General features: G+C 38.5%; 1 protein-coding gene across 2 annotated transcripts in view; it reads left to right on the top strand.

The window, feature by feature from the left end:
* Positions 1–23435, top strand: part of LOC106080959 (zinc finger protein 40) — a 244170-nt gene that overhangs the window by 173483 nt on the left and 47252 nt on the right. Inside the window, exons 1-2 of one of the 2 annotated variants that reach the window (XM_013242591.2) lie at positions 18657–19104; positions 19314–19665. The exons of the other annotated variant lie outside the window; for it this stretch is intronic. The gene's annotated coding sequence lies outside the window, so the exon portion shown is untranslated. Of the gene's footprint in view, positions 1–18656; positions 19105–19313; positions 19666–23435 lie in introns of those variants that run through there. 2 annotated transcript variants of the gene reach the window in all.

Genomic DNA, 23435 nt, shown 5'->3' with positions numbered 1-23435 from the left:
CCGATTGGAATGAAATTTTGCACGCCGTGTTCTGTTATGATATCCAACAACTGTACCGAGTATGGTTCAAATCGTTCCATAACCTGATATAGCTGTCATATAAACCGATCTTGGGTCTTGACTTCTTGAGCCTCTAGAGGGCGCAATTCTTATCCAATTGGAATGAAATTTTGCGCGACGTGTTTTGCTTTGACTTCCAACAACTGTGCTTAATAAGGGCCCAATTCAAGACTCGGCGATATAGACAGCTAGCTCAAGAGGAACTCGTCTTGCCTTTTTAAAATGATTCTTTTTTTTAAATTTTCCCCTAGAAAGTGTTTTGTAAATTAAAAAATTCAAGCAATTTGGCTACTTCTCAATATTTTTTCGATATATGATTGTCTTAAAATTGTTCCAATTTTTTTTTACATTATTTAATTTTTGTTTAAACAATACCTTCAAAATTCTATTTTCATAAAAATCTTTCTTTAAATTTATCTATTGCAACCATTTGCTTAGTTAGCAAAACCATTTGGTGGTCATCTTAAGCAGAATTGTTTTCGAAAATGGCATCTCTCAGGCTGGTTAATTGCCAAATGCTCTATCCAATATTTCTTCTTCTACATCCATTCAAATTCTGCAGCCACGGCTTTGCATTTAATTGTACAATGGAATTTGCACATTTCTTCTAATGTCTCACAGAATAGCCGTTGCCGTTGCCGTTTTCGTCGCTGTTGCTCTATAAATAATTGTGCTATAAACTTAAAACAAATGACAATGTCCGTCTGTCCATCCATGGTTGTCATACTACGTAATACCAACCAGCCAGCCAGCCAGCCAGCAAGCGACCAGCTTGTGGCTATTATTCTGCTCTATTCTGCAGATAAATTTCTGTGTTTGGTTTTCTAAATTAAACTGCCTGCAACTTTTGCCAAATAATTAAAACGAAAATAGAGTTGCCAATAAAACCACAAAAAAAAAACTGAGAAATAAAAAATAAAAATAAAAACGATCTCCTTGCTGGCGCATTAGAATAATCGTTTGTACACAACCAGCAATTAGTGACCGAGTGGTAGTCGCCGTAATTTAAAATATTTTTCTAACGCCAAGCGAAAGCCAAGTCGAAAAAAAAACAACAGAAAAATTAAAACGCCAAAATGTACGTACATAAATAAAATTCACTGCTGAGATCACAAATTGCTAATGAAGAACACGATTCGAAATGGCTGCGGCAAGAGGGAGGGAAGACGAAAGCAAATGAGGTAAGAGATGACAAGCATACACTGAGAAATGTGATGAGTTTGAGCTATGGTGATTCTAAAACAGAATGCAGAGAATGCACTAACTGAACTAATTGAACTGGTGAACTAAATGAAGTGGCGAACTAATTGAACTAGTGAACTAACTGAACTAGTGAACTAACTGAAAGAGTGAACTAACTGAACTAGTCAACTAACTGAACTAGTGAACTAACTGAACTAGTCAACTAACTGAATTAGTGCACCAACTGAACTAGTACACCAACTGAACTAGTGCACCAACTGAACAAGTGAACTAACTGAACTAGTCAACTAACTGAACTAGTGACCTAACTGAACTAGTGAACTAACTGAACTAGTGAACTAACGCAACTAGTGAACTAAATGAACTAGGGAACTAACTGAACTAGTGCACCAACTGAACTAGTGAACTAACTACACTAGTGAACGTACTGATTTAATGAAATAACTGAACTATTGGACGAGCGGATTTAATAAACCAACAGAATAGTGCACCAACTGAACTAGTGCACCAACTGAACTAGTGCACCGACTGAACTAGTGAACTAACTACACTAACGTGAACGTACTGATTTAATGAACTAACTGAACTATTGGACGTACGGATTTTATAAACCAACAGAATTAATTGTTGTTTTTTTGTTGCGGTAGCCACATTGCATGTGCCGGTAGCGATCCTTGTCAAGCTCCTGCAGGTGAGCAAGCTCGTTCCGGTCCAAAGGACCGATCGCCGCGAGAACAAGGTGCCAATTGGTAACTTAAAAGTGCCAATAACTCGCCTTGTCATATCGAGCATCATGGGCACTCAGCATTTGTGCAAGAACCGGTGCTGCTCGACCTTTCACTGAGACTCTCGGCTCGATAGCGCTGATTCTTCGTGACTGCAGTTGCAGCTACTCCATATGGAGCATTCCATTATCCAAAACCTGTGGACGCGCCCGGTAGCTCGCAGTTTAGCTTCTCGTGATAACAATGAACACCACACATGGATCGAAACTCAATGTTACAGCCTGTGTGGTGCTCACAGCTATACCGTGCTGTGAACTGACTCAGTGAACTAACTGAGCGAGCTTGTTCAGAATGAGGAGGATCTCACACTATCTGGCTCCGAGACCAATTCGAAAGAAGATCTCCCAGACTAGCTTTCCCAAAAAGATAGTTTGGGTAGTGGGTGGTCCTCAATATGCCTCTAAGACGAAAACAGGGTTGTGATTGGGGGTCTTCTACGATTCACTCGTTATCGGTACATCGCTAAAAACTGCCACCCGTTATGTTAAGAAGCGCTATATGTGGCATGTATGTTTGATTGCTTGCCTTGGATAATTCCGCCTTCTCGGATTTTTCCGGAATTCGTGTCCAGAACCCCTAATCAGTGTCATGAGGATGGAGTTTATTTAGGGATTTCTTATGATTCCATTGTGCCCAACGAGCTCACTGTCCTTGATTTCAAGACTTTAGCCGCAAAACACTTCCTAGGATTTCCCCACCGTACAGCAGAGGTTAGCATGTCTGCATATGACGCTTAACGCCTGGGTTCGAATCCTTACGAGGCCATCAGAAAAAATTTTCAGTGGTGGTTTCTCCTTCTAATGCTGGCAACATTTGTGAGGTATTATACCATGTATTACTTTTCTCCAAAGAGGTGTCGCACTGCGGCACTCCGTTCGGACTCGGCTATAAAAAAGAGTCCCCTTATCATTGAACTTAAACTTGAATCGGACTTCACTCATTGATATGTGAGAAATTGCCGCTGTTCTTTAGTGGAATGTTCATGGGCAAAATTTGCATTTTCAAGCTGTTATTTCAATGATCGACATTGACCAACTCCAGTTTTGTCTTGTTGCTCTTAATTCTCGTTCTTGCACATCTTTTTTGGTTCTGCGGAAAGAACGATTCTGGTACCTTGTTTACTTCTAATAGTTGCTATTGGATTTATGCCGCATTTTTCCACACAATGTCGGTCAATTTGTGCGCAGTAATGAAGACTGAAAGAAAATGAATGAACTAGTTCAGTGTGTTAATGAACTAGTTCAGTGCGTTAATGAACTAGTTCAGTGCGTTAATGACCTAGTTCAGTGCGTTAATGAACTAGTTCAGTGCGTCAGAGCTGATCATACCGGTCACTTTAATGAATGAGAAGAGACGAGAAAAGGTCACTGAACAATCTTAACTAGAGAACTAACTGGATAAGTGAACTAAATTAAATAGCGAGAGAATTGAATTATTGAACTAACTTTAATAGCGAGGCAACTGAATTAGTGAACTAACTGAACTTGTGAACAAGCTGAACTCGTAAACTAACTGAACTAGTTAACTAACTGAGTTAGTGAACTAAGTGAGTGAACTAGTGAACTAATAGATAGAAATAACTTCAACGAGTTGAAATCCAACTTAATAATCGAATTTTCTCAACTATTTTTAATACCCACTAACGAAGGATGGGAATATATTCATTCCGTTTGCAACACATCGAATCATCCATTTCCGACCCTATATAGTAAATATATTCTTGATCACCGTAAAAACCTAAGACGATCTAGCCATATTCGACTGTCTGTTGAAATCACGCTACAGTCTTTAAATATAGAGATATTGAGCTCAAACTTTGCACAGATTCTTTTTTTGTCCATAAGCAGGTAAAGCTCGAAGATGGGATATATCGGACTATATCTTGATATAGCCCCCATATAGACCGATCCGCCTATTTAGAGTCTTAGGCCCATAAATGACACATTTATTAACCGATTTTGCTGAAATTTGGGACAGTGGCCCAGATCGGTCCAGATTTGGATATATAGATAGTAAACATATAGACAGATCTCTCGATTCAAGGTCTTGGGTCCATAAAAGCCGCATTTAATGTCCGATTTCGCCGAAATTTGGGACAGTGAGTTGTGTTAGGCTCTTCGACAACTTTTTGCGTTTGTGCTCAGATCAGTCCAGATTTGGATATAGCTGCCATAAAGACCGATCTCTCTATTTAGAGTGTTGGGCCCATAAAAGGCGCATTTATTGTCAGATTTTGCCGAAATTTGGACAGTGAGTTGTATAAGGCCCTTCGACATCCATCTTCAATTTGGCCCAGATCGTTTCAGATTTGCATACAACTGCCATATAGACCGATCTCTCGATTCCTGGTAGTGACCCTAATAAATTTGGTCCCAACACATCAACTGAGCTGAAACGTGAAACGTTAGAGAAGATTGGTCAATGAACAAAACCAGACTACATTTACTCACTGAACCCAATAAAACTTGTGAACTAACTGAGCGAACTAGTTCCGGGAACAGAAATCACCGCATCTTATTAAAGTACATTAACCAACATTAGACGATTCTGTATAGGTTACTATTAACCATATGCCCGTTATTCTCTTCTGCCAGTATCCTGAACAAGTTGCCTACCTAATGGAAAGTGGAAGCAATAAGACTATACTACCTAGACCCCTGGAACTTGGCCTAATTAAACACTAAAGCCATGTTAATCTCTCATTCAGCTGTTTGCCTCAGCTTTTTTTTAGGATTTTTTTCTGCCATCATTTCTTTAAGTGTACCATCAAATGGTTATCAGCATCATTCTCATCACATCTTGGCGTAAGCAATGCCACCATCATCATCACCATTTGAATCTAAATCTAGTGATCGCTGATGTCTGCTTAGATCAAAGTATTTATGGATGAGCTATGGATGGATGGATGGTTGGTTGGTTGCTGCTGCTCTGTGCAAACTGAACTACGTCAGTTTTTTATTGTTTATTTTTATGGCCGTAGTTGTAGTTGTTGTGTTTCTTGCTGCTGCTACTGCTATTGGCATTTGCACACACCAAACAATATTTGAAAAATAGCATTTAGGTTTTTTTCGTTTCTTTTTTGCTTCAATCGCCAATAACGCGACTATTTAAAATTCTATTTGCCTGTGCGGATATGAGAGTTGTTATGGCTGTCGCTTGGCATGGCCGGCCATACGAATGGACAGACGTTTGGTCTCACTGTTCATTTATTTATTTTTCAAAATTGTTGTTGTTGTTGTAGCCGATTTCAATTTGTTTGTATTTTTAGCAAATTTTTTCTCGATTTCAATTGAGTTGTTCTTGTTTAGCCGTCCGGCATGTCGTTTTTGTTGGCGATGGCGGCGGCGGCGGCGGCGCTGTTATTGTGGTGTGCTAGGCTAGCTAGGCATGCCAGCCAACTGCTGTCAACGGGGTGGTGTGTTGAGTATGCTTTTTTGTGTATGTGTGTGTGTTCATTGTTCACTTTGCAGCACAACAGTTGAAGTGAGCGCCATTTGTGTTTCGTTTGACGATAGGAATTTTTGTGTTTAGATTTTCTATTTCTATTGTGTTTTATTTTATTTTATTTTTTGTTGTTATAAACATATACATATATATATGTATGTCTAAAATTGTTCTTGTTAGAAATACAACAAACATATGGTTGAACATATATGCAGCCATGTTTGTATGATGTTTGGAATTTATTCACTTTTGTTTAGATATTTTTTGTTTGCTATTTTTTTTTCAACCCACTTGATTTTATTTGATTTGATTACTTATAAATATACCTATATTTATATACATATATGTGTGTACATACATACATATCAAAGTATATTAAAATAATCGAATATCGTGCACATAAATAGGAAAATATCTTTAACAACAAAGTAAAGTGTCTATGGTTTGCTTGAATTCTTTTTCTAGCGGCTACCCACCACCAACTACATGAACACACTCTTATACCACATCGCATCGCACACACACACACACATGCTATGCCACCAGATGATATTGACACCACAATAACAAACAATTTAGTTGAATTAGCTAAGGTGTTGATTGAGCATAGCATTATAACACAATTATAATACCCATGCAACCGTTTTGGCAATTTAAATATAGAATGAAATAATTTGAAACAATTAAATTGCATGAACAAATAGAGAAAATACAATTAACAAAAACAAAAAGGAAAATGATAAACAATGCTTATCTAGTAATGGGTAAATCTTTGGGAATTAAAACCATTGATATAAATAATGAATTGAAGAAAAATTGAAAACAAATTTCGCACAAATTTTCTATTAAAATCAAATATCAAAGGAATTTTCGAGTTATCTACGGTTCTTAAGAATTTCTCTTAGTTACTGGTTTCGATCTGGGTATTCACACCTTTTTAATTTCGCATCTACACTTATTTTATAGCTAAGGAATCGTAATTGCCTCTTAGTGAACTCACTGCCTTCCCATTCAATCTTACCTTAAATCTAGCGATCACTTTAATGAATGATTTAGTCTAACTATTGGACTAAATGAACTCAAAGAACTAGTGAACTAAAAGAACTAGTGAACTAAAGGAACAAATGAACGAAATGAACCAGTGAACTAAATAAACCTAAATGAACTAGCGAACTGATGAACTACATGAACTAGTGAATTGACTTAATTAGTGCACTAAAAAAACAAGTGAACTAAATTACTAAGCGAACTAACAGAACTAGTGAACCAAGTGAACTTTAGCTGAACTAAACTAGTGAATTAACTTAATTATTGAACTAAATGAACGAGTGAACTAAACGAACTAATGAACTAAACGAACTAGTTAACTAAATTAACAAGTGAACTCACTGAACTAGTCAACTGAGCAAGTGATTTAACTTAGCTACTACTGCACAAAAAGAACTAGTGAACTAAATAAACTAGTGAATTAACTGAAATAGTGCACCAACGGAACTTTGAACTATCTGAACTAGTGAACTAATTGAATTTTTGAAATAACAGGACCAGTGAACTAACTGAACTGGTGAACTAACAGAGCTAGTAAACTTACGGAAGTAGTTATTTAACTAAACTAGTGAATTAACACCTTTTACTTACTTATCTATTCTTTTTTTATAGCTAGGGTACGTATCATGATGGCATATGAGTGAACTCTAGACAGCTGACCTGACATGTTAAACGGTGAAAGGACAACATTAGCTCTGAACAAACTGACCTTACTGAACTAGTGAACTAACGCAACTAGTGAACTAACTGAACTAGTGAACTAACTGAACTAGTGAGCTAACTGAACTAGTGAAATAATTAAACCAGTGAATAAGATTTGGTAAGGTTGAAATGAGGGTGCGGAAAATAATCCGCCTTATGTCAATATGGACATACAACTTAGCCCGTAGTCAAGTCGTTGTGCGCTCTTAAAAGTAACATCGAAAAAGAAATCTAAGTCAGAAATTCCCCTCTACATACCAAATTCCATTTTGCTTCCCACACCACGTCCCTAAGATAGTTCATGTCTAGTATTGTGTTCCCATCTAAGTGCCTGTGTCTGTTAGCCGCGAAGGCGGACATTGATATAGAAAATGCTTCAACGTCTCGTCATCTTCCCCACATGCCCTACACATGCTATTACTTGCAGCACCGATTTTGTATAAGTGAGCTCGTATTCCTTTGTGTTTCGTTATGATACCGAAAGCTACTCTGACCACCTGCTTACTTTCTTTCAGTAATAGTCTCTTCTTCTTACGATTCGGATCTCCCCATTGGTTTTTCATCTTCCTACCCACCGAACTAGTGAACTAGCTTAGGTTAAGATTACATGGTTTGCCCACCAGAGGTGGGTTCACTCGGAGGCTAGTCTGGCCCATTATGATACCCTCAGAGAAAAAAGAAGTGTGGATGAAAGGAAGGAATAAGGGCCAGCGCCTATCCATCAAGCCCACCCGTATGTGCATGCCTAGAGCACAAGTCCGCTCTCGTCCGTGTTTCTACGCGATGAATGTCAACCTGCTGCTGCTCGTCACCTCACATTTCACATGTCCGCCTATGACGCTTAACGCATGGGTTCGAATCCTGGCAAGAAGATCAAAAAATGTTCAGCGTTGGATATCCCCTTCTTCAGAGTTGGTAGGGTGCTCGCATTACCAGTGCGGGGGTCGTGGACCAAAAATTTTCTAAGTGAGACTCTAAAGGACTGGCACTCTTACCTAACCTAACCTATACCCTTCTAATGCTGGCGACATTTGTGAGGTACTATGCCTTTTTATATGGCACTCTCTCACAAAGAGGTGTCGCTCTGCGGCATGCCATTCGGACTCGGCTTTGAAAAGGATGTCCCTTCTCATTGAGCGAAAACTTCAATCGGACAGCACTCTGTGATATGTGAGATGTTTGCCCCTGCTCCTTAATGGAATGATCATGGGCAAATTGCAATTTGCAGTTCGACAAGTGGCAGATAAGCAAGTCCGGCGACTGGTTCGATCCCAAAGGAAAGCCATTCCTGTCATCTTGACTCATAACCCAAGTCAGCGCTATGTTGTGAGCCCGGAATCTTTTCAGGGACTCCGCCCCGCACTTCAACCTCACAGTCCTCGAGCCCAAAGTTTTGAGGGTAGTCACACTGTTCATATAGATCCTGAGTTTCGATGACGATGACGGGTATGGCTACAGAGAATTTCTCTTGTGGTTATCGTTATGGCACAGACCTCTGCCAGAAAGACCGTATACTCGTCAGGCACACCAATACTCAGTATACCCACAATTCCTTACAACATCTTGAAGACATCTAAAGACCGAGGTCTGATTTTCCGCAAAACACAGCATCCACCTCCCACTCCTCCCTCCAAGGAAAGCGAATCCTGAATATAATTTCCCAAATCGGTCAGTCTGAGACCCTCCTCACTCTACCCACCACATCCATGGTTTCCATAATTAAGTCTTGGCAGCGTCCTCTCTCCTTCAGCATGCCAAGTTCTCTCAGGCTTAGCGCAACCTTGGCAACGTTGAAGACAGACCCAATGTTTGCATATACAGCATTGCTTCCTAATCTGTCTGGGGTGTAGAGATTAACGCTCCTTCCTTTCTGACGCAGGCAAGACTTTGCACCTTCTGAAACTCCCTGTTGCAAGTTCATTTCTCAGCAACCTTCCACCATGCCAGTGCCTTAAATGCCAGTGAACTAACTGAACCAATGGTATAACTGAACTAGTGAACTTACTGAATTATTGAACTTACCGATCTAGTGAATTAACTGATCTAGTGAACGAACTGAACTACTCAACTAACTGAGCCAGTAAACTAACTAGTCTAGTGAACTAACTGATCTTGTGAACTAACTATCAAGTGAACCCACTAAACTAGTTAACTATTAGAACCTACAAGTTCAACGAGTTGTTGAAATCAGCAAGAGTTAGCGTTACACTAACTTTCTATTTTCATTCGTAACATCTCGACATTTTGATCTGAGACCCCATATAATCTTGATCGGCGCAACATTTTAAGCCTTTCCACATCTATAGAATTGAGCCTTGGCAGTGTCCGCTCTCCTTCAGCATGCCAAGTTCACCCAGCAACCTTGGCGACATAGTTCTGAATACAGACCTATAGGTTCCATATCCAGCATTGCTTCCAAACCTGTTTGCAATCTGGAGCTTAACGCTCCTGTTATTCTAACGCAGGCAAGTCTTTGCACCTTCTCAAAATACAGCATCCCTCTCCCACTCCTCTCTCCAGGGAAAGCGAATCCTGAAAATCGTTTCTTAAATCGGTCTCGGTGCCAGATAGTATAAGACCCTCCTAAGAAGGGTCAATTCTGGGAACCACATCCATGGTTCCCAGAATTGAGTCTTGAAAGTGTGCTCTCTCCTTCAGCATGCCAAGTTACCTCAGCCTTTTCGCAACCTTGGCAGCATAGTTCTGAATATAGACCTTAAGGTTGGATATCCCACATTGCTTCCAAACCTGCCTGCGTCTGGAGATTAAGGCTTATGTTATTCTGAAGTACGTTTCTCTGCAATCTTCCACCATACCAGTGCCCCATATGTCAGCTAACTAAATGACCCAACTGAACCATTGAACTAGCGAACTAGCGAACTAACTGAATTATTGAACTAACTGAAGCCGTGAACTAAATGAATTATTGAAATAACTGATCTAGTGAAATAACTGATCAAGTGAACTAACTGATCTAATGAACTAACTGATCAAGTGAACCAACTGAACTAGTGAACTGTCAGAACGTCTAAGCACCTAAAACTTGCAATTCTAATCACATGGAATTCATGGCTTGGCCCCTCGATTCGGCCCAGCCGAATTGAACACATTCTGACTTCTTCGACATAGGTACATGCCTACAATCCAATACCATCGCATCTACCATGAGATACATATTTGTACGATTATGAAGTATTTTTTACATGATTGTCCAATATAACCTTTAACCTCCAGCCCAGTTCAATTAAAATCAATTTAGCAAACATTTATGAGTCGTTAGGTAAATAAATATGTGTAGGGATATCTGTGGTGTGTGTGTGTAGGGAAATCAACCTATAAACGTCAAAAAATTTATTTTAATCAAAATGTAACGACAGAACTGAACTACATGGCTCTTCTCGCTCCAGCAAAACACAAGATAGAGCAATCTGCGTCATCGCTTACAATTTTGCATTCAGTCATTGAATGTTGATCAGTCACACACAGGGTTTCCCACACGTGAAGATAATTAAGAAAAATAAAATAATCTTCGTTCAAACGAAGTGCAAGATTTAAAATCATTATCCGGCCGCTTAAATATAAAGAACGAAAGAATAACAACAATTCAAGGTAAACACATACGCACACACATATGAATGCAGGTATACAACTACATGTAAAAAATTTGCTTAAGCACTCACATGCAATCCAGTATCTGTTACTTAAGATCATCATTAAAAGTGCATATCTTGCTCTCGCTCTCTGCTGCTGACCCCTCTTCGAAAACCGAGGAATTCCCTCTGAGTTTGTCATGCAGACGAAAAGAAAACAAAAAAAACAAAGAGGCCATCCCAAGAAAACACAGATCAAATGCAATGCACAAGAACAGAGATGCCATATCGTTGGTTTTGAACAAATGTGAAAGTAACAAACAAAAAAAATATCTATTATAATAATAATAATCTAATAAGGGCTAAATCTAGAATCATGAAATTTTGCACGAATGTAGGTCTGTGGCCATAGGTACGGGATAAGACGGGATTTCATGATATTCATACGTTTAACTACTAAAAAGTACCAAAAAGTACGATATGGTGATATTTTACCCAGCACGAACGGATGGGGCTAGAATTATGATTTTTGGTTCAAATAAAAGATCGTCCAGAAAAAATAAGATTTGGTGACAAAAATTTTGGAAAATCGTACCGGAAGTCGGAGAAATAATACGTTTACCGCAATTGACACTATTTGGTACTTTCTTTGTTAACCCTCCGACGGTTGAGTCATCCGTTGCCGTTGCCGAAGTACAGGGACCTTGTACTTTTTGTTTGAAATTTCATTTGAAAAAACATTTTTTTAAATTGAACAAGGTCCCCATGGACCTTGAAAAAAGTACCCAGGGACCTTCTCACCCGCCGGAGAGTTAATTGAGCTACAACTCTGAATTTTGGAACTTAGGTACACCAAGTCAACCTAAATTGGATGACTATAAGTGTTTTCGAAATTTGTACAATTAGGTACTAAAAAAGGTACTAAAATTGTACAAAATGGATGAACTTTGTACAGCGCGGATGGATAGACTTATTTGACTTAAAAGAAATCTACTACTGTATTGGTAACGGGAGAAAACGTACGTTTAATACGCAATTGGTACCATTTGGTACATTCTTTACAGATGGATCTAGAAGTCTAAAATTTGGCATGTAGTTACAACTAAGAAATATATGATGGGTGACTAAATGATTTATTCAAAATTCTTACATTTTGGTATCACATGGAGCTAGAGTTCTGGAATTTGGAACGTAGGTACAACTAAGAAATATGTGAAGAATGACTAAGTGATCTAATCACAATTCGAACATTTTGGTACCAAAATTGGTACCATTTGGTACTTTCTTTACAGATGGCATTTAATAAGTGACTAAATGATCTAATCAAAATTCATACATTTTGGTACCAAAAAGTGTAAAATAGTTGTTTTCCATATCACACCCCTAAGTTGGTCTGATATTGTGTTCTCACCTTAGTACCGGTGTCTTTGGGATCATACTTGATGGCATTGGTGATGGAAGTCATAAGAGAAATTCATCCTCAAATGAGAAGAACTCGAAAAACTAGATTGGGAGATCGATTTTTGATCTATCTAAACATGCATCGATATGGCCCATTGACAATCCCCAATGACCAATATCGATAAGAAGTATCTGTACAAAATTTCGAAGGAATTGCAGTACTCGTTTAAACGCCATCGTGAACTCACAAAAAATATAGGGTTTTCACATAAACATTTGTTTAAACTTCAAAAAAAAAATATTCTAAAAAATCTAGATGGCAACCATGTCACTTTATCAAACCTCCTATGAGGCAATGAGCATTACCCGAGTGCTCTCTACGGGAAAAATAAAAACAAAAGGAAGGAAAAAGTCTACAGCTAGATAAAAACAAAACAATCACTGCAATGACAATGCATGAACCAGCGCACAACGACCACACATGCATACAAGACACTCAACCAAGTATCGTTGCACATGCAACATTCATACCTACACGGCAACAGTGGCCATTCTTATGCACACGTACAACTTATGCCAATAAGTCGACGACAAAAGCGACAAGCCAAGTAACCGAAAAAATACCAACAAAAACAACCAACTGCAAAGGCGACAATGTCTACGGCATGTCGCCCAACCAAGTTCAGTGCTCATATGGACAAAATGTCTAAATTTTTTAAGCAAACCAAAGCATAAACGTATGTATGTAGGCATGAAAGTAGTTAGGTATGTATGAGTATGCTTGTAATAACAATCAAACATTCGATACGGTACACTATTGGCGCTGGCCTCACCATACGAGACGAATGGTCGGTCCGCCGGTCGTTGGTGTTAGTGTTGTAGCAGTTTTTTGTTTTTTTTTCTTCTTGGGTTTCTTTAACGAAGCCATGCACCCAGCATGAATGGGGGTATAGTTTTACTGGCCATATACATAGAAGACTATTTTTTCCTTTTGGCTGCATATAAAAGGTCTGTAAGAACACAAAAAATGTGACAGCGACCTCAAAAAAACTGACAACATAACATCTACATACATACATATACCATAGGAACACCTAAAAGAATGGTTGTACTCTTTAACTGCCCAGTCATTCTATTTTAACTTGCATTAGGTTGAGCCGTGCTGGCAATGGAGCCAGAACAAAGATGCAGCACATGGTACCTTGTTGATAAACCCTGAACAAGAAAACAATACGCTACAGTTATTCGCATGGAGTTGCCATGGTGTGTTTTTAAAGCAAAATTACAATAAAAAGCAAATGTAAGCAATTTAAGGTTGCCAAATGTCAAATTTTGTCGCAAAGGAGGGTTGCAGCTTTTGGGTACAAAAACCTCTTGAATTCAACAAGTTATCGATAATCAAACATCAATATCTTGTCAAAAATTATTCAGTTTAAATTTTTATGAAAAAAGTTGTTAAAGAATTTTGAGGTATTTTTCGAGCATTAAAAAGTTTGCATCTTCCTGGAGTAAATCTTCCCCCCATGCAAATTTCTCCATCTCCAAGTATTTATTAAGGCAAACACACATTCGCATATATTTCATATAGCCTAATCTATAAAAAAAAAACACAAATTTGTTGTTGTTAAACCGAGCAACAACGAATTGCTCGATCAATTAAGCATTCCAAATTGCTGAGAGTGGCCGTACTGCCAAACAATGAGAGTGAACATTCGTACACACTCTAGCTTGCTAGCTATTTAGCTGTCTAGTTAGTCAGTTGACTCTTGTCGCATTTGTGTGACGGCCTGACTGACTGACTAGGTGTCTAGAGTTTAATGCCGCTTTGACTAGCTGGCTAGAGCTGGTTAGCTTAAGCTAAATCTGCTCGGGGTAAATGCCTATTTGCTGATAGAGCAAATCTATTACGTTATTAAATATGTTCGTGTTAGGTATATGAGAGTCTTATCTCTCTGACTGGCTGCTTGTTCGTCTTTCTGGCTTCATGTCTGATCACAAGTCTGTCGCCTTTTGAATGAAGGAACAACTAAAAGAAACATTTGGTGGGAGATTGTTATGGGGAGAGTGCAATGGTGTGCGTTTGAAATTTTTTACAGTGGTGTTCGATTTGTCTGAATGGTATTGAGAGGCTTCCCAATATGAAGGCCTTCACCACATGAGAGGCAATGGTAATAAAATGAAATAAAATAAAATAAAATAAAATAAAAAAATAAAATAAAAAAAATAAAATAAAATAAACCAAACTAAAATAAAATAAACTAAAATAAAATAAAAAAAAATTAAATAAAAAATAAAATTAAATAAAAATAAAATTACATAAAAAAATAATAAAAGAAAAAAATAATAAAAAAATAAAAAAAGCAAGTAAGAGCGTGCTAAGTTCGGCCGGGCCGAATCGACAAATAAAATAAAATAACAAAAAAACAAAATAAAATAAAATATAAAATGAAATAAAAAAATTAATAATAAAAAAAAATAAAATAAAAACAAGTAAGAGTGTAATAAGTTTGGCCGGGCTTAATCTCATATACCCTCCACCATGTAACGTATTTGTGGAGTTCTTTGCGCGGTATCTCTTTTTATGCAAACAAAGAATAATAAATAAGAGCTGTTTTGCTATTGGAGCTATATCAAGTTATAGTCCGATTCGGACCATAAATGAATTGAGTGCTGAACACTGTAGAAGTCATTGTGTAATATTTCAGTTCATTCGGATAGGAATTGCGCCTTGTAGAGGCTCAAGAAACAAAATCGGGAAATCGATTTATATGGGGGCTGTATCAAGCTATAGATCGATTCAGTTGAAAGTCACGGGATAAGCCGTTGTACAAAATTTCTGCAAATCAGATAAGAATTGCGCCCTCTAGAGGCTCAAGATCCAAGATCGGTTTATATGGCAACTATACCAGGTTATAATCCGATTTGAATCATACTTAGCTCAGAAGTGATACCAAAACACCACGTGCAAAATTACAGCCAAATCGGGTAAGAACTACGCCCTCAGTAGCTCAAGAAGTTAAGACCCCAGATCGGTTTATATGACAACTATATCAGGTAATGAACCGATTTTGACAATACTTGGCACAGTTGTTGGAAGTGATACCAATACACCATGTGCAAAATAGATATAGCTCCCATATAACCGATCTCCGATTTGACTTCTTAAGCCCTTACAAGCCGCAATTTTGTCCGGTTTGGCTGAAATTTTGCATGCAGTGTTCTGTTATGACTTTCCACAACTGTGCCTAGTACGGTCCAAATTGGTCTATAACCTGATATAGATCCCATATAAACCGATCTCCCGATATGAATTCTTGAGCGCTTCCGAGCGGCAATCGTTTTCCGATTTCGTTGAAATTTTGTATGTAGTGTTCTGTTAAGACTTCCAACAACTGTGCTAAGCACGGTCCTGATCGGTCTATAATCTAATATAGTTCCTATATAAACCGATCTCCCGATTTGACTTCTTGAGTCCTTGCAAGCCGCAATTTCAGTCAGATTTGGCTGAAATTTTGCATCTAGTGTTCTGTTGCGACTTCCAACAACTGTGCCTAGTACGATCCAAATAGGTCTATAACCTGCTCTTAGAGGCTTTAATTTTTGCTGGTTTGACAGAAGTTTGCTATGTAGAATACTAAGCCCTCCAACTAAATATATTTTGTATAAATTTTTAGCAGAAATTATGGTGGTGGGTTTCCAAGATTCGGCCGGACCGAACTTAGCACGCTTTTACTTGTTATACCCTCCACCATAGGATGGGGGTATACTAACTTCGTCATTACGTTTGAAACACCACAAAATATTCGTCTAAGACCTCATAAAGCATATTGCCTTTGCCTTTTATATTTCGGGATCGGACAACCCTTGTGTTGCAATCTGCCAACTGACAGCTCTTTCGTAAAGCCCGACATTTTGAGGTTATACGAGGGTTGCCTTTTATATTTGGGGATTGGACATCACTTGTGTTGCAATCTGCCAACTGACAGCTTTATCGTAAAGCTTGACAGTTTTGAAGTTATACGTACTCAGTAAGTTTTGACGTATGAGCGCTATTTGTGTTGTTAACAGTAACTTAAAATATTGATCTCACCCAAATGGAATTAAATCGTAAACATTATCGTGCGATTATCTTTTACAACTTTTGACGTGGATTAACTCAATAACAGTGCATCGATAAACTTAATTCAAAATTTGGCGATGAAGCTCCATCAAGGACCAGCGTTTATCGATGGTATGGTGAATTCAACCAAGGTCGTAGTTCACTCCAAAACAAATTTCGTGAAGGTCGTCCAAAATCAGTTTTTGTTCCAAAAACCAATGATGCTGTGCGCCAACTGATATTGCAAGATCGTCATGTGACCTATGTGACGCTGAACGCGTGGTTCGAATCCTGGCGAGACTATCAGAAACACAATTTTCAGCGGTGGTTTTCCCTTCCTAATGCTGGCAACATTTGTGAGGTACTATGCCATGTGAAAATTCTCTCCAAAAAGGTGTCGCACTGCGGCAAGCCGTTCGGACTCGGCTATAAAAAGGTGTCCCCTTATCATTGAGCTTAAACTTGAATCGGAGAAGTTTGCCCCTATTCCTTAGTGGAATGTTCATGGGTAAAATTTGCAATTTGAAGCTTCTTGATGTAGATCGGTTGGGATTGTAAATGGTCCATATCGGTCCATGTTTTAATATAGCCGATCTTGGATCTTGACTTCTTTGGCCTCTGGAGAGCGCAATTATTATCCGATTTAGCTAAAATTTTGCATGAAGTCTTTTGTTATGACTTCCAAGCACTATGCCAAGTATGGTCTAAATTGCTTCAAAACCTGATATAGCCCCCATATAAAATTATCTTCCGATTATACGTCTAGAGCCTATAGAGGGCCCAATTCTTATTCGATTAACACACTGTCCCAAATTTCGGCGAAATCGGACAATAAATGCGCTTTTATGGCCCCAAAACCTTAAATCGAGAGATCGGTCTATATGGCAGCTATATTCAAATCTGGACCGATCTGTGCCATATTGCAGAAGTATGTCGAGGGGTTTAACTTAACTCACTGTCCCAAATTTCGGCGACATCAGACAATAAATGCGCCTTTTATGGGCGCAAAACCTTAAATCGAGAGATCGGTCTATATGGCAGCTATATCCAGATCTGGGCCGATCTGTACCATGTTTCAGAAAAATGTCGAAGAGCCTAACACAACTCACTGTCCCAAATTTCGGCGAAATCGGAAAATAAGGGAGAATTTTAAGGCCCCAAAACCTTAAATCGAGAGATCGGTCTATATGGCAGCTATATCCAGATCTGGGCCGATCTGAACCATATTGCAGAAGTATGTCGAGGGGTTTAACACAACTCACTGTCCCAAATTTCGTCGACATCGGACAATAAATGCGCCTTTTATGGGCCCAAAACATTAAATCGAGAGATCGGTCTATATGGCAGCTATATCCAAACGTGGACCGATCTGTGCCATATTGCAGAAGTATGTCGAGGGGTTTAACACAACTCACTGTCCCAAATTTCGGCGTCATCAGACAATAAATGCGCCTTTTATGGGAGCAAGACCTTAAATCGAGAGATCGGTCTATATGGCAGCTACATCCAAATCAAATCGGGTCTAGCACAACTCAATGTCCCAAATTTCAGCAAAATCGGATAATATATGTGGCTTTTATGGGCATATTACTCTAAATCGGCGGATCTGTTTATATGACAGCTATATCCAAATCTTAACCGATCTGGGCCAAATTGAAGAAGGATGTCGAAGGGTCTAACACAACTCACTGTCGCAAATTTCAGCAAAATCGAATAATAAATGTGGATTTTATGGGCCTAAGACCCTAAATCGGCGGATCGGTCTATATGGGGGCTATATGAAGATATAGTACGATATAGCCCATCTTCGAACTAAACCTGCTTATGGAAAAAAAAAAGAATCTGTGCAAAATTTCAGCTCCATATCTCTATTTTTAAAGATTTAAGCGTGATTTCAACAGACAGACGGATGGCCAGACATGGCTAGATCGTCTTATATTTTTACGCTGGTCAAGAATATATATACTTTATAGGGTCGGCAATGGATATTTCGATGTGTTGCAAACGGAATGACAAAATGAATATACCCCCATCCCCATATCGGTGGTGGGTGTATAAAAACGGTGATTGATATTATCATTATCGTGATTGTAGCAGTTTCTATTAAAAAATTAATTGTATCAATAAATTTCGAGATTGAAACGAATGTTTATTTTTTCTGTGTATAATAGAAGATACTGCATGGGGCCTTAGACCAATATTTCTAGGAATTACAAACGGTATGACAAACTTAGTATGCCTCCCATTTTATGGTTAAAGCTATTAACCATAACATTATATTTCTTCATAAGGCCCTTGAAAGGCCTTCGCGGCTAACAAATCCGCCCAGCGGGTACCTGCTGGTGTTGCTTAAAAACTAACTTACACTCTACATTCTGTATTTAGTGGCCTGTTGGGAGGCGGCAGTCTGACTGCCTGATTGTGTGAAGACGATGATGAGTTGTTGTATGTGATCAGCCAGCCCGTCCGCCTGCCAACCAACAAGCAAGCAAGCGAACGAACGAGCGAGCGAGCAAGCAAGCGATTACGGTAGCAACTCAAGCAACCAGCCAGTTGTTGATCGTACTTTGAGTTGGCAATGTCTGTTGGACGCGCGCGCGTTTTATCGCAACGTTTTTCGTATTATTATTTATTTTGATTGCTATATATTTGTATTTGTCGTTAATTTCTCGCCAATCGGCCACAGCAGATATTTTTTTTTGTAACAACAAATGCAATTTTTCGCAATGAAATGTAAAACAATTGTGTGTCGTCGTCGTAGTCGTTGCTAAATGTATGGCAATGAATTTGTGTAATCATTTTTTATAATGAAAAGGAAATTAAATTCAATATTAAATCCAATACAAGAGAAATAAAAGAGAAGAAAATCAAATCAAATTAAAAAATATATATTTTGTGAAATAAAAAAAAAAAAATATTTAGTGATATAAAAAAAATTTATACATATTTTTTTAAAGAATATTTTGTAAAATTTATATAAAGTATTTTTATTGTGCAAAATACCTATGGAATTTTAAAAGAATTTTACAATAAAAAATGTCTATGAAAGTGTATCAATAACAAATCTTAAGGATACACCTATTTCCCAAAATGAATATCTACCCTAATGTGCGCTGCTATTAAAGTAGAAGAAATCCAGTTATTGAATCCAAGTGCCATAACACAAGGCCTTTCAAGCAAAAATGGAAAAATCAAAAAGTGGCCCCTAGAAGGTGGAACCTTTATTAGCCAGCCAGCACCATTTGATGCGTTCGCTTATCTCTTAGCCACCAACCAGCCACCTATCTGAGATATATCTCTCGTCCTCCTTTAAACAACAGAAAATCTATACTAAGTGAGTGTTATTTATTTATATTTTTAATTTTTTATATAGAGGTATGTAGGTATATTTTTATTTCTCTGTTATCGGAATTCTCCATCTATTTTTATAACCGCTCACCACCGCACCACACATAATGAAATGACAGTGAAATAAGAAAAAGATCCTCCTTCTCATCATCATCAACATTTTAGCCAAAAGTCATAAAAAAAACCAAACAAGAATCGGGTGATTTCTAAAATCCACCACACAAATAACTCGAGGCGGCACAAACATTAAAGTCAAAACAAAAGATCGGTTTCGTATCGATTGTCGGCCTTTACGGTCGTTGTTGCGTTAAAGGGATGACAACATTAACAACAACCACACAGCATCTCTCCCAAAACAGGCAGGCACCCAACAGCCAGTGCCTTGGTTGTGAGACTGCCTGCATGTGTCTGTGTGTGTGTGCGTGTGATTAGTCGAGTGCGACTGTTTCGTAGAATATTTTAAGAATTTCTTGGGAATTTCTGTTGTTTTTTGTGTAAAGCATATAAAGTATACAAGAGAACAACAACAACAACAACAACAATTTAAAAAGTACTTCAAATAAACAGAGCTGTTGTTGAGTAGAGGAATCCCTTACCCACACTCATGTTGTGTTAGTAATCATACAACAGTCTAAATTGATTTACACTGGCGTTAAAAAGTGTAACACAATGTATGGCGCTCTCTGCAAGTAGAGGGAGGGTGTGTTGTGCGGGCAACAAACAAACGCCTTAATTACTACAATTGCTATGTTTTATTTACTAGCAGTCTAGAGGATTCGCTAGCTTATGAATAAATAAAACGCATCACATGTGAAATAATTAAATATCAACAAAACAAACTAAATAAGTCATTTTAAATTTAAATAAATGTTTCTCAGAGTTCATAAATGTGATTTTATTAAAGCAATTTTGCCACTTTAGAACGTTTAATCAATGAATAAATATGTTGCATTCTTCCTCTCTTAGTTTTGTCATTCAAATTGAATGATGACACCATATCTTTACATAATCGGCAATAAAATTAGTCGCTTAGCTAAATGGGGATAGCATTTTTCTCCATACAAACTAAGGAAGAAAATCCGCTTAATGGGTAAATAAAACACCCCTAATATTTAGGTTAGGTTGAAAAGAGGGTGCAGATATAAATCCGCCCCATGCCACTATGTGCACACACCTGTGCCAGTAATCTGCTTGTTGTGCGCTCTAAAAACTAGAGTCACCTCTAAAAATAAAATTTTAAATTAGGAATTCCGTGCTACTTACAAAATCCTTAATTGTTTTCAATACCACTGCCCTAAGTTGGTTTATGTCTGGTATTGTGTGCCCACCTAAGTTCCGGTATCTGTTAGACACGAAAGCCGGGCAATGACAAAGGAAATGCTCCAACGTCTCATCATCTTCCCCGCATGCCCTAATGTTGTAACATTTCAGCCAAATCGAATAAGAATTGCGCCCTTTAGGGCCTCAAGAAGTAAAATAGGGAGATCGGTTTATAGGGGAGCTGTATCAGGCTATACACCGATTCAAACCATATTTGACACGTATGTTGAAGTTCGTGGGAAAAGCCAAATTTCAGTCAAATCGATAAGGAATCGCGCCCTCTAGTGGCTCAAAAAGTCAAGATCCAAGATCGGTTTATATGGCAGCTATATCAAAACATGGACCTATATGGCCCATTTACAATCCCAACCGACCTACACTAATATGAAGTATTTGTGCAAAATTTTAAGCAGCTAGCTTTACTCCTATGAAAGTAAGCATGCTTTCGGCGGACAGACGGACGGAATATATATACATTATGGGGGTCTTAGACGAATATTTCGAGGAGCTACAAACAGAATGATGACCCCCATACTATGGTGGAGGGTATAAAAATCAGGAGGTCGATTTATATAGAAGCATTATCAATGCACAGAACGAATAAAACCAAATTTAATCAAATCAGTTGGAAGTCACGAGAGAAATCATTGTACAAAATGTTAGCCCTCGCTTGCCTTAAGCACTGACTTATCATGAAAGTTTTTACCTTTCGAAGCTTCATACTCCACGATGAGTTTTTCGCGGAGTCTACAAGACTCTCACTACGTTAAGTAATCCTGGAATGGAATGGCAAAAGTTTCAACAGAAGATACCTGACATAACAATTGAAGTTGAGTGTGAATAGTTTGAAGGAACCCTGCGCAAATACCACATGATAACGACTAAATAGGAGTGGGTGTCTATATTGTACCTCCAGAGATCGAACTTTCATATGATCTTCCAGACCTCAAGACGGCTAATTACAATGACAACCAGTAATGTCACGAACCGTGGTCGACTGCAAAAGGACGACTCACGTTTGGTACTGAATATCTTTATTGTAGATCTAGAGAACGAGTTTTCCTATCGTCTGTCAGACCACAATATGGCCTAGGACAATAACAACCAGGATTGTCACGAACCGTGGTCAACAGCAAAAGGACGACTCACTTTTAGCACTGGATCCAGAAATCGAGCTTTCCTATTGTCTGCCAGCCCACAAGACGGCCTAGGGCTATAAAAACCAGTTATGTCACGAACCGTTATCGATTGCAATTGGATGACACACTTTTGGTAATGAATGTCTTTATTATAGATCCAAAAATCGAGCTTTTCTATCGTCTGCCAGACCTCAGGACGGCCTAGGACTATAAAAAACCCAATCCCATGGCAGCCGGTTGTACGTACTGGATTGACCCGATAGAGTCCTTCATCGTCTAAAGCTGCCGCCTCAGTGTACAATACACTGCTACAGCAACAACAACTATAGCAACCAGTAAAGTCACGAAACGATGTCGATTGCAATTGGACGACACACTTTAAGATTAGCTGGCCCCAGTGGGTATATAAGAGCGTGGACTGTATGATATAGAGGGTCTGATGATAGCAAGTTTGGCGGCAATAGGCACCAAAACGCGAAACCTTTTATGACAACGTCATTTCAGTTAAGGATATGGAAAAATGCGTTAATGTGGATCGTTGGAACAAAGTAGCTACGGGTATGACGAGAGAAATCCTACAAGTAAAATCAGAGCTTGACAGGACTACGCGAAAACTGAGCCAGAATATGAAAGAGATCTGTAAGGTATTCGAAGCCGTTCATGGCCGCGCGTTCAGGGTTATGGACATGGTCGAGAAACCTTAATGTGTAGCTGAGGAAGCAAGAAACCGTTGCTGCTAGATGAAACATCCTTTTCTATATGCAGTTCAAATTTGTAAATAACTGTATTTTTATTTTTTGATTGAGAAAAATGTCTTGCTATTGGCAACACTGAACACCCCATCTCAGAAAATTGATAATAAGGCTACTGCGTGTGGGCACTTAAGTGTTTCCGATGAATCCATTTTCAGATAACCATACATATGTACATGTGTCAATGACTTCTGTGCCTATTTGACCCACCATGTCTGAATGACTAACTAACTCATCGTCATACTTTTAATCCTTACTGTTTGGAAAAGAACGTCTACGTCATAGCCATCCAAACCATCGTTAAACGACAACAAAGAACACTTGAGAGCTGAAGTACTCGCAAGGAGAAATAACAAAACGCACTCATGCCAACAAAGACACATACAAGTGGGGCGATGGAAGGACGGACGAACGGACGGACAAAACGGAACGCAGCGAAACGGATGGGTAATGGTTGGACACGGTAGTATGTATTTTAACAGAATTCCATATAAACGTAGCCATATACAATACCTAAGCCATATACATATGCGTTTGTATGTAAT

The sequence above is a fragment of the Stomoxys calcitrans genome, chromosome 5 (genome assembly GCF_963082655.1).
Source record: "Stomoxys calcitrans chromosome 5, idStoCalc2.1, whole genome shotgun sequence".
NCBI lineage: Eukaryota > Metazoa > Arthropoda > Insecta > Diptera > Muscidae > Stomoxys > Stomoxys calcitrans.
Note: the sequence above shows the minus strand (reverse complement) of the source record. Positions and strands in the feature narration are given on the sequence as shown.